We start from the raw sequence: 10,443 nt of genomic DNA, 5'->3' as shown, positions 1-10,443 counted from the left end.
GACAATTCATACCATGCATTCCTAAGCTTTCACTTTTTGTACTCATCCGCTCTCATCTGTCTCTCTCAACGCCGGGAATAATTCATATCTTTCGATTCATTTTAGTAACGACACTCTTTCGTGTTATTTTGAACTTACTTTCAACAAAAGTCCCGAGTCTGTAGCACACGAGAGACTGACAAGGATACTGTCATTACTACCCACAGATGGCACAAAATTTCCACGCGGCGCAATATATTTCAAAAGGTTTTGATGTGCTCTATATTATTCCACTGCCTCTCAGCCTCAATCCTACACGTTCAGTATAATTGCTCATCCAAAAATACTGTTGAATAATATTGCGAGTCTAGGGACCACTTAGGACTTCCTTTAAACTAAACTAAACTCCTCCCGAACAGGCCGTGAGGGACCAGCGGTACCGATCGGCCGCCGTGTCAACCTCATCCCATAGGCGTCACTAGATGCGAATATGGAGGGGCATGTGGTCAGCACACCGCTCTACCGGCCATATGTCAGTTTCCGACGCCGGAGCTGCTACTTCTCAATCAAGTAGCTCCTCAATTTGCCTCACAATGGCTGAGTGCATCCCGCTTGCCAACAGCGCTCGGCAGACCGGATGGTCACCCATCCAAGTGCTAGCCCAGTTCGACAGCGCTTAACTTCGGTGATCTGACGGGGACCGGTGCTACCACTACGGCAAGGCCATTGGCGGAATTCCTTTAGGATAACGTCATAATAAGAGGTCTGTTAAAAAAATTCCGAAACATCCGTAATTTCGCGCCAATTTTGGAGAGAAATGCGGTTGGCATTCCTGCGCACACCTGTTTTATGTGCTATTGACGGAAGTTTCATTGCTGTAAGTCTGCTAGTTATTGTTCAGTTCTGCATTGAGAAGAACGTTGAGTGGCACAGTCTGCGAATTTCGAGATGGAAGAGTTAGAGGAGCGACGTGTCTGCATTAAATTTTCCGTGACATTAAAGAAAACCTTTACAGAGATACACCAAATGATGCAGTAAGCCTACGGTGATGAGTGCAAAAAGCCGTACACGGCGTTACGAATGGTTCACGGTGTAAAAATTGCCGGACAGAAGTTAAAGATGACTCTCGTTCAGAACGCCCTTGGACGTCTACCGACGACGCTAGTGTCAGGATCGTCAACGATACTGTGCGTGCCAATCGAAGAGAGATTGCAGAAGAATGTAACATTTCCGTTGGATCATGTCATGAAATCCTGACACAGCATCCTGGAATGCATCTTGTCGCCGCCAATTAAGTCCCACGGCTCATGAGTCAAGACCAGAAAGACCTCTGCCTCACATTCTGTGAGGAGCTTTTGGATCGCGAAATGAGAGCTAGGTATTCCTTAAGAGAATCATGACTGGTGAGAAGACGTGGGTCTACGGTTATGATGTTGAGACCAAGATCCAGTCTTCACAATGGGTCGGGAAAAGTTCTCCAAGACGGAAGAAAGCTCGTCAGGCCAGGTCAGGTCAAATGTCAAAGCCATGCTGATAGTTTTCTTTGACTTTGAAGACTTTGAAGGATTACTTTATCATGAATTCCTGCCACAGGAACAAGCTGTTAATCGATGGTACTATCGGGACGCGTTGCGACAACTATGAAAAAGTGTGAGAAGAAAGCGGCCTGAAATGTGGCGAGACAATTCATGGCTCTTGCATCACAATAACGCACCGGCACATTCGTCTCTGTTGGTGCGTGACTGTTGCAGAAAAAACGAAATCACTGCGCTGCCTCATCTTCCGTACTCTCCATACCTGGCCCCTGCGGTCTTCCTTTTATTTCCAGAATGGAGAACCCCATTGAAAGGGCGAAGATTTGCAACGATAGACGAGATAAAAGAAAATTCGCAGATGGCGCTTCGTGCAAACCCTCAAGAGGCGTACCAAGACTGCTTCCGGAAGTGCCAACGACGTTGGGAGAAGTGTGTCAGTTGTGGAGGAGAATATTTTGAAGGAGACCATGCGCAATAAGTAAAAGATTGGCGCAGAAAAATTTTGTAGGCGAAGTTCCGAAGTTTTTTGAACAGACCTTGTACGTAGTGCGGTAGCAACTACAAGGAGTAGTGTTGTTTAAGACACACACATCAGCGCCTGGCAAGCTAGCTTTCGGGTAAGACGTATGGGTGCCCGTGCGTTTACGTATGTCACTTAAGTTAAAAATGAAATGCCAGATGCCACAATATTAATCGTATATTTTTGTCAAACATTGAAATGTGAAATGTTGTGCTACTGATTGATACATGTTAATACCTCAGCAAATTTGTGTCTTGATACGTTGATCGCTATCAATGATAACACATCTGATCACTTTCTTATGATGCATTCATAAACGATTTCGGCCTTCAAAGGCCATCTTAAAATACTATGGATGTTAACAAGGTTCAAATGGCTCTGAGCACTATGGGACTTAACATCTGTGGCCATCAGTCCCCTAGAACTTAGAACTACTTAAACCTAACTAACCTAAAGACAACACACACATCCATGCCCTAGGCAGGATTCGAACCTGCGACCGTAGCAGTCGCGCGGTTCCGGACTGAGCGCCTAGAACCGCTAGACCACCGCGGCCGGCTGTTAACGAGGCATGGCCACTTGTTCATCAAATACCGCCCATAGCATCTGAAGATGGTCTTTGAAGACCGAAACGGGCTATGATGTATTAAAAATAGTGATAGAATAAAAAAACCCTTACAGTGAGTCAAATATTGTCTCCGCAAACGGAATGACGTTTTTTACAAAATAAGTTACCCGATTATAACTGGTACCCCCCCTATAACCTGATGAAGAGGTTCCTTTCCGACTTCGACTATATTAATTAAATGTGTTGCCTATTGCGACCGTGAGGTAGAACAAGGGTAAAGAAAGACGTGAGAGCTTACAATGTGACATTTAACAGAAGAATTCGAACACCACGCCGTCTTCGGATCGAGTCGATCTATAATTCAAGGAAAACCACAGTGAGTTTGCAAGCAAATGCTTCGCATCGCTTCAGAAATTCATCAAAATCTACGTTATATAGAATTTTTGAGTTACGTACAAAGTGAACTTCCGTAGTGATTGCTGGTAATTTAAACTGTCACGGTGTAACTCACAGTACAAAAATGATTAGAACAGCTAATATTGCCGATTAAGTGGAGCTTGTAGACAGTGTACTGTTGGATAATTCTTAAAAACTGAAGATACTCAAATTAGTGGTGAAATAGATTTTGATCCAAATGTACTGATGACAAGTATAGATATTGCGAAAATTGGAAATCAGTTACTCGCTTATTGTTAAATCTTGTCAGGCAATGTAGATCAGTAAAGAAATAACAGATATGCGGCACTACTTAATGAGTTATTAACGTGCAGATATGATGAATTGAAATGTGAATTACATTATCGATGTGACACTGTTGAAACTGAAACCGCCACAGAGTCATACTGTCATAGAGCTGTGTTGATTATTACTCTGACTTCAGTTGCTTTGATACAATCCCCCCCCCCCCCCCCAATTATTAGCACTATGGGACTTAACTTCTGAGGTCATCAGTCCCCTAGAACTTAGAACTACTTAAACCTAACTGACCTAAGGACATTACACACATCCATGCCCGAGGCAGGATTCGAACCTGCGACCGTAGCGACTGAAGCGCCTAGAACCGCTCGGCCACACCAGCTGGCAGAAGTTTTTTTTCTGACGACATCGTTTTGGAGGGTCTTCTCTCGCAATGATGTTTGTGATCTGTCCAACACTACACCCAGGTATGTTGGTTTGTCTGAATGTTTCACGTTGGCGCCGTTCCTGGTGACGTTCAGCTTCTGTTTGCTCGCTACAGTCGCAGGTTCGAATCTTGCCTCGAGCATGGATGTGTGTGATGTACTTAGGTTAGTTAGGTTTAAGTAGTTCTAAGTTCTAGGGGACTGATGACCTCAGATGTTAAGTCCCATAGTGCTCAGAGCCATTTGAACAATTTCTGTTTGCTTGTTTTGAGGGAAGATGGAAAGGGTGTTGTGTCTTTGGGGGTTGGATTTGAGGGATTTCTATTGATAATATGCAGAAATGAATATTCGCTTCCAAACCATATAAAATACTTCCAAAGAATTTGAGAAGGCATTTTTGTGTAAATATTGGTTCCAGATCTTCCAGCAGAAAATTAAAGTTGACTTAACGTCGCTGCCGATACACGTTTGAAATAAAGGCACAATGAGTAGCTATTTTCAATATCACTGGAATAGAGTTGCAAATCTGGGCCATCTAATGAAGCACCATAATATAATTCAGTTGTTAATTAAAAGACTGCCATTCGCTGTGCGTGAAACACTTGCTGTGATGAAGTATTGTTGACTATCGAGCGCATGGAAGTCATTAATGATGGACCCTGCATGCATGAAGAAAACTAGAAAAATCGACACGATCAAAATTTGGGTGCACAGCAGCGACAGCACTACAATAATAATAATTAGCGGCGTAACTGGAACCAGTGAGAAGATAAAATTCATAGGAAGGTAGATTATCAGTATGTGAATGAACAATGCTGACAATATGAAGAACATAATCGGCCTCAGTATGACGAACAAAAATATGATAGGTCACATCAAAGATAAAATCATGCTCTACGGATTCAGGAGCATCATTACCATGGAAACTGAGTATAGTTTAGAAGTAAGACCCGCTTAGAAACACTACAGGCCAAGAAGGGTCATGGCTTTCTATCATTTTTATCTCATATGAGACAATGACCACGACATGAGAGAAGATATAGGGATGGAGTGCGAAGTAATTACGGATGATGTCTTAATGCCAGTTATACCAGTGGAAATCTGAAGATTAAAATTAGAATATGCTTTGGACAGTTGCAGTTTTGAAGAAATTATATCAGAAATCATTCAGCATGGTGAGATTGCCGATATTTCCCATGTGAGAATTATTAGTGCGGTTGGAAATAAAAGCCAACCAATTATTGAGCAGATATTTATGAAGTAATCCATTGGCAGAAGAGAAATTGAACACAGCACATTGATAATTTCATCTTTGTATGTTGATTTCTTAATTGTCACTGAGCGTAAGTCTAAAATATAATGATGTGAGATAAAATTAAGCCCAAGTCAATGTGTTTAATTATGTGGATAAGCAGGTCAGTGCAGTTGAAGAAAATGGAAAAGCAACGACGATTGTACGAAAACTCCATGGCGAAATTCAAGAATCAATCTGATTTAGAGGCAGAACAAAAGAAAGACTTAGGTTATATACACTCCTGGAAATTGAAATAAGAACACCGTGAATTCATTGTCCCAGGAAGGGGAAACTTTATTGACACATTCCTGGGGTCAGATACATCACATGATCACACTGACAGAACCACAGGCACATAGACACAGGCAACAGAGCATGCACAATGTCGGCACTAGTACAGTGTATATCCACCTTTCGCAGCAATGCAGGCTGCTATTCTCCCATGGAGACGATCGTAGAGATGCTGGATGTAGTCCTGTGGAACGGCTTGCCATGCCATTTCCACCTGGCGCCTCAGTTGGACCAGCGTTCGTGCTGGACGTGCAGACCGCGTGAGACGACGCTTCATCCAGTCCCAAACATGCTCAATGGGGGACAGATCCGGAGATCTTGCTGGCCAGGGAAGTTGACTTACACCTTCTAGAGCACGTTGGGTGGCACGGGATACATGCGGACGTGCATTGTCCTGTTGGAACAGCAAGTTCCCTTGCCGGTCTAGGAATGGTAGAACGATGGGTTCGATGACGGTTTGGATGTACCGTGCACTATTCAGTGTCCCCTCGACGATCACCAGTGGTGTACGGCCAGTGTAGGAGATCGCTCCCCACACCATGATGCCGGGTGTTGGCCCTGTGTGCCTCGGTCGTATGCAGTCCTGATTGTGGCGCTCACCTGCACGGCGCCAAACACGCATACGACCATCATTGGCACCAAGGCAGAAGCGACTCTCATCGCTGAAGACGACACGTCTCCATTCGTCCCTCCATTCACGCCTGTCGCGACACCACTGGAGGCGGGCTGCACGATGTTGGGGCGTGAGCGGAAGACGGCCTAACGGTGTGCGGGACTGTAGCCCAGCTTCATGGAGACGGTTGCGAATGGTCCTCGCCGATACCCCAGGAGCAACAGTGTCCCTAATTTGCTGGGAAGTGGCGGTGCGGTCCCCTACGGCACTGCGTAGGATCCTACGGTCTTGGCGTGCATCCGTGCGTCGCTGCGGTCCGGTCCCAGGTCGACGGGCACGTGCACCTTCCGCCGACCACTGGCCGACAACATCGATGTACTGTGGAGACCTCACGCCCCACGTGTTGAGCAATTCGGCGGTACGTCCACCCGGCCTCCCGCATGCCCACTATACGCCCTCGCTCAAAGTCCGTCAACTGCACATACGGTTCACGTCCACGCTGTCGCGGCGATGGAGCTCCGTATGCCACGGCAAACTGGCTGACACTGACGGCGGCGGTGCACAAATGCTGCGCAGCTAGCGCCATTCGACGGCCAACACCGCGGTTCATGGTGTGTCCGCTGTGCCGTGCGTGTGATCATTGCTTGTACAGCCCTCTCGCAGTGTCCGGAGCTAGTATGGTGGGTCTGACACACCGGTGTCAATGTGTTCTTTTTTCCATTTCCAGGAGTGTATTTTAAGAAATTTATACAACGTTTTGTAAGAAACCAAGGTAAATGAAGGACTATAAATTCAAATTACATACTGAGAACCATGAAACATTTAGAAGCAGGCCTGATCCTCTTCTGTCAGCGAAACGTGAAGTTACGGATCGGGAAATTGAAAGAATACCAGAGCTTTTATCTCAAGACAACTCCTCTTTATCCTCTATGTAAGCGAAACAGTCCCATAATGCTAAAGAAATTTGAAGACTGTTTTCTGAGTGTGCTCAAACCAGCATGCATCCTCAGCGATTAATGACTCACAGTTAAAATCAGAATTATGGGAAAGTAAAATACAACAAAGGCTGGTATGTGAAACTTCAAGACTTAGTGATGAACAGTTTGTCATGACAGCACTGGTACGTAACCATGCAGAGTTCTGTTCAACCAAAAGCCACCCAGCAAAACATCTCAGTGATATAGAATACTTTCAATTTCATCACCATTTCACTGCTAATTGATGGATGTACTACATGATATTTCTCGTTGTACTACAGTTTATGAGTATGTTCCTCACATTTTCATCTGCTATACAAGTATTTCTGTCTTCTTTTACATTTATATATGTGGAACTCATACTTTCTATTGATTTGTTTGTTAGTTTTGTATCATTTATATTAATATAAATTTCATTTCTATGGATTAGTAAACATGCTACTTTCTTTGCAATAAATTTACGTTCATTGATAGTTGTTTAGCTTTACACTAACATGATTATTCCTTATTATTTAAAAGTTTTGCAATAATCATTCACATAATACTGTGACATAAATATAATAATGTAATTGACTCAATGAATATTATTAATACATTTATTGTACTAAAATAATTTTCATTTATTCTGTTCTTTTATTTTTGTGGCTGTTTGCCTCTCGCAAAATCTCTCATAACATTTTCTGGGGATATGTAAGATTTTCTATAGTGTGACGTAACAATATGCAGCGTGGAAACGGCAGTAAGTAGTATTTTTCAAACCACACCCAGCAGTCGCTGGCAAGGTAGCTTTCGCGTAAGATGTATGCACGCCTGTGCGCTCTTTACATATGTCGTTTGCATATAAAACGAAATGACAGAGGTCGCAGTATTAACGGTGTATTTTTTGACAAATATTATAATGTGAAAGTTTGTGTTACTGAGTGCTACAAGTTAATAAATCAGTAAAATTTGTGGCTTGACATGTTGATTGCTATCAATGATAACATAACCAATTGTGACCGGTACCCATTCTCTAACCTGACGACAAGGTTCCTTTCCGACCAGGAACATATTAACAAAATTAAACGTGTTTATCTACTGCGGCCGTGACGATAGAACGACGAGAAAGTAATGAGTGTGAGTATGCTTGGAGTCCGACTGCCCCTTATCAGCTGCTGCGTTACACTTAATGTTTGTAACATACTGAAGTTCTATCACGTTTTATTTACAGCACTAAAATAGTGGACTGTCCTTCTTCATTAATCCCTTGAGTCTATTTATGTAGTATGCAGAGAGCATATGACGTTTCTTTGTCTGGAACAATCACAGAACCTCCTTCTAGAATTTTAAGATCACTTTAAATCCGTTTGAATTTCTCTTGAGAGCTTTCAAGACATTGACAGGCGGCTTAAGAAATTCAGTTAGGGGCCTCTTAAATAATACTTTATGATACAGTCATACTCATATTATTCAGAAGTACATTTTACTGCAATATATTTGCTAAAGTTTGCTATCATACTGACTGCTTACGTCAAACATTTGCAAACATTTGTAGATTCGAATTTCCAAGGTCTAAGACACAAAGCAAAGTTATATGGTTTTGTTTGGAGTTAATTTCAGAACGCGTATTTAAAGTTAAAAAAGAGGTTTTCACTTCCAAGTACCCTAAAGCTCGTAAAATGAATAAACAGACTTCATTTAGGAACAAAAACATCAACGCAGGAGCTCGCAAGCATTGTTTAGCGCCCCTCGGCATTTCCATGCTGCATTGAATTGTGTAATGCGGCTTTGCGTGAAGTGAAATATCTGCCTGAATAATATTAGAGCGTTTTATGTGGAAGTTAGGTATAAAGTACAAAAGACTTCCAGATTTCGATAGCTTCCATTGCGCATGTCTTACTTAAATACGAATATCATTTAGCAGTGGTCGGGGTGAGAAACCTCTACCAGATGATTCACAACAGTCCAGATAATACAGTAGTCAAGGTTAGCTTTAGCAATTTCATTGAAGCGATAAATAAACAAAGAGGAGCTAAAAACTCGTCTGTCGAAAATAAGAAGGTACGTAGTTCACTGTGCAGGGTCAGACCTCATCTAGGGGCTAAATGTGGTAGAACACCTTTCGCGATATGGAGTATTATGCGGGAATAACCTAGACGTTTGTAAAGAGGCACCTGCTACATTTAGTTCTGCACGATGTTCGTGCGGCACCTGAAGACATTTCCTCAGATCGACAACGATCACCCACCAGTGAAAGACAGACCGAATTCTTTTTAAATTTTGCAGTGCTAGGCGTGGCTACACATTAAACTACAAATTGCTTATATAAAACGACTGTTACCAGCTGAATAATTCTACTTTAAATAAAAGCTCAATGTCTTGTTTTGCGACTGCACAGGAAAATTGGCTTTCCCAGACGCTCGTCTGGCCAGAGATGGGAAGTTGAAATTGCTCTCCTACCAAAGGCAATGTCACACGCACGGTCTTCTAATTGAATTCTTTCAGTCAGTAGCGGGTCTCACTTAATTGGATCGAATGCTTAGCTACAGCCTAGTGCGCCTCAAGTAAAGGCATTTCCGAAGGAGCAGGTATCCAATATCGTGTTCTGAACGTAAACATTAATACCGGAGTGTTGACAACTTCTGGTAGTGGATGAATGTATATGAATAACAGCAAACGAGCAACTCATGTTATTAATGAATATGCGAGCTAAAACTCTCAAGACACTCCCTAGTTTCAACAAAAATATGAAGTTGAAATTTCGTGGCGCATCACGAAAGTTTAAAGACATCATATCAATGAATAAGCGCTAGCGAATCAGTTTATCATCCTCAGCTCAGTAGGTCATTTTAGATCACTTTCCAAGTAAACATTTCAAATATTTCTATTGGAGCACATTTTAATTCTGTATGCAAACGTTGCAGTAGGTAGATTTTTATGTATTGCTTAACTAGCCAGGAATCGATACGGTATTGCCCTGTTGTATGTGGGCCGAACAGTTTGCTGTTTTTAAGCTCTGCAAGTTATTAGGTATACAATTTGCTGTTTTTTTGCAGTGAGATTTATTATGATTTTTAAGTTGCTCCATTAACAGACACAAATTTGTGTTCAGAAAACATACTGTTCAAATAGTTGAGATTATCTCTGATATCAGACCAGACTCAACATCACATATTCGAACATTCCGAAGTGTACACAGAAACATTCGGAAGCTTGTCACTTATACCGAAATGTAATACCTCTTCTACAACACGACCTGGTCCCTGTCCCTAAGATCATGACTGTATTCTTAGATATTGTGTTGACCAATGTAACGGGACCGTGATTAAGTGTGAAGATGGAAATTCACTTTGTGCAACAGACATTTTACTAGAGAGTGTCATGGTTCATTATTGATAAGATTGGAAGTTACTGTAAGTGCTGTATTTTTGCCTTACGGCAGTCGTAACTCCGATTGGAGTTGTAAACACTGCATGTTCCTACTGCTCCATTCCATTAACAGTACTGCAAAATGCTTCGTTTTATTTTTGGTAATAAATCACAAGCAGAAAAAACTGTTTACAACG

The 10,443-nt window shown here is 42.3% G+C and overlaps 1 pseudogene; it reads right to left on the bottom strand.

Annotated features, from left to right (window-relative positions):
- Positions 1-592: 592 nt before the first annotated feature.
- LOC126207369 (5S ribosomal RNA) lies at positions 593-710 on the bottom strand (annotated as a pseudogene).
- Positions 711-10,443: the final 9,733 nt, after the last annotated feature.

This window comes from Schistocerca nitens, chromosome 1 (assembly GCF_023898315.1).
Source record: "Schistocerca nitens isolate TAMUIC-IGC-003100 chromosome 1, iqSchNite1.1, whole genome shotgun sequence".
NCBI classification, from domain to species: domain Eukaryota; kingdom Metazoa; phylum Arthropoda; class Insecta; order Orthoptera; family Acrididae; genus Schistocerca; species Schistocerca nitens.
This window is presented reverse-complemented; position numbering and strand designations above follow the sequence as displayed.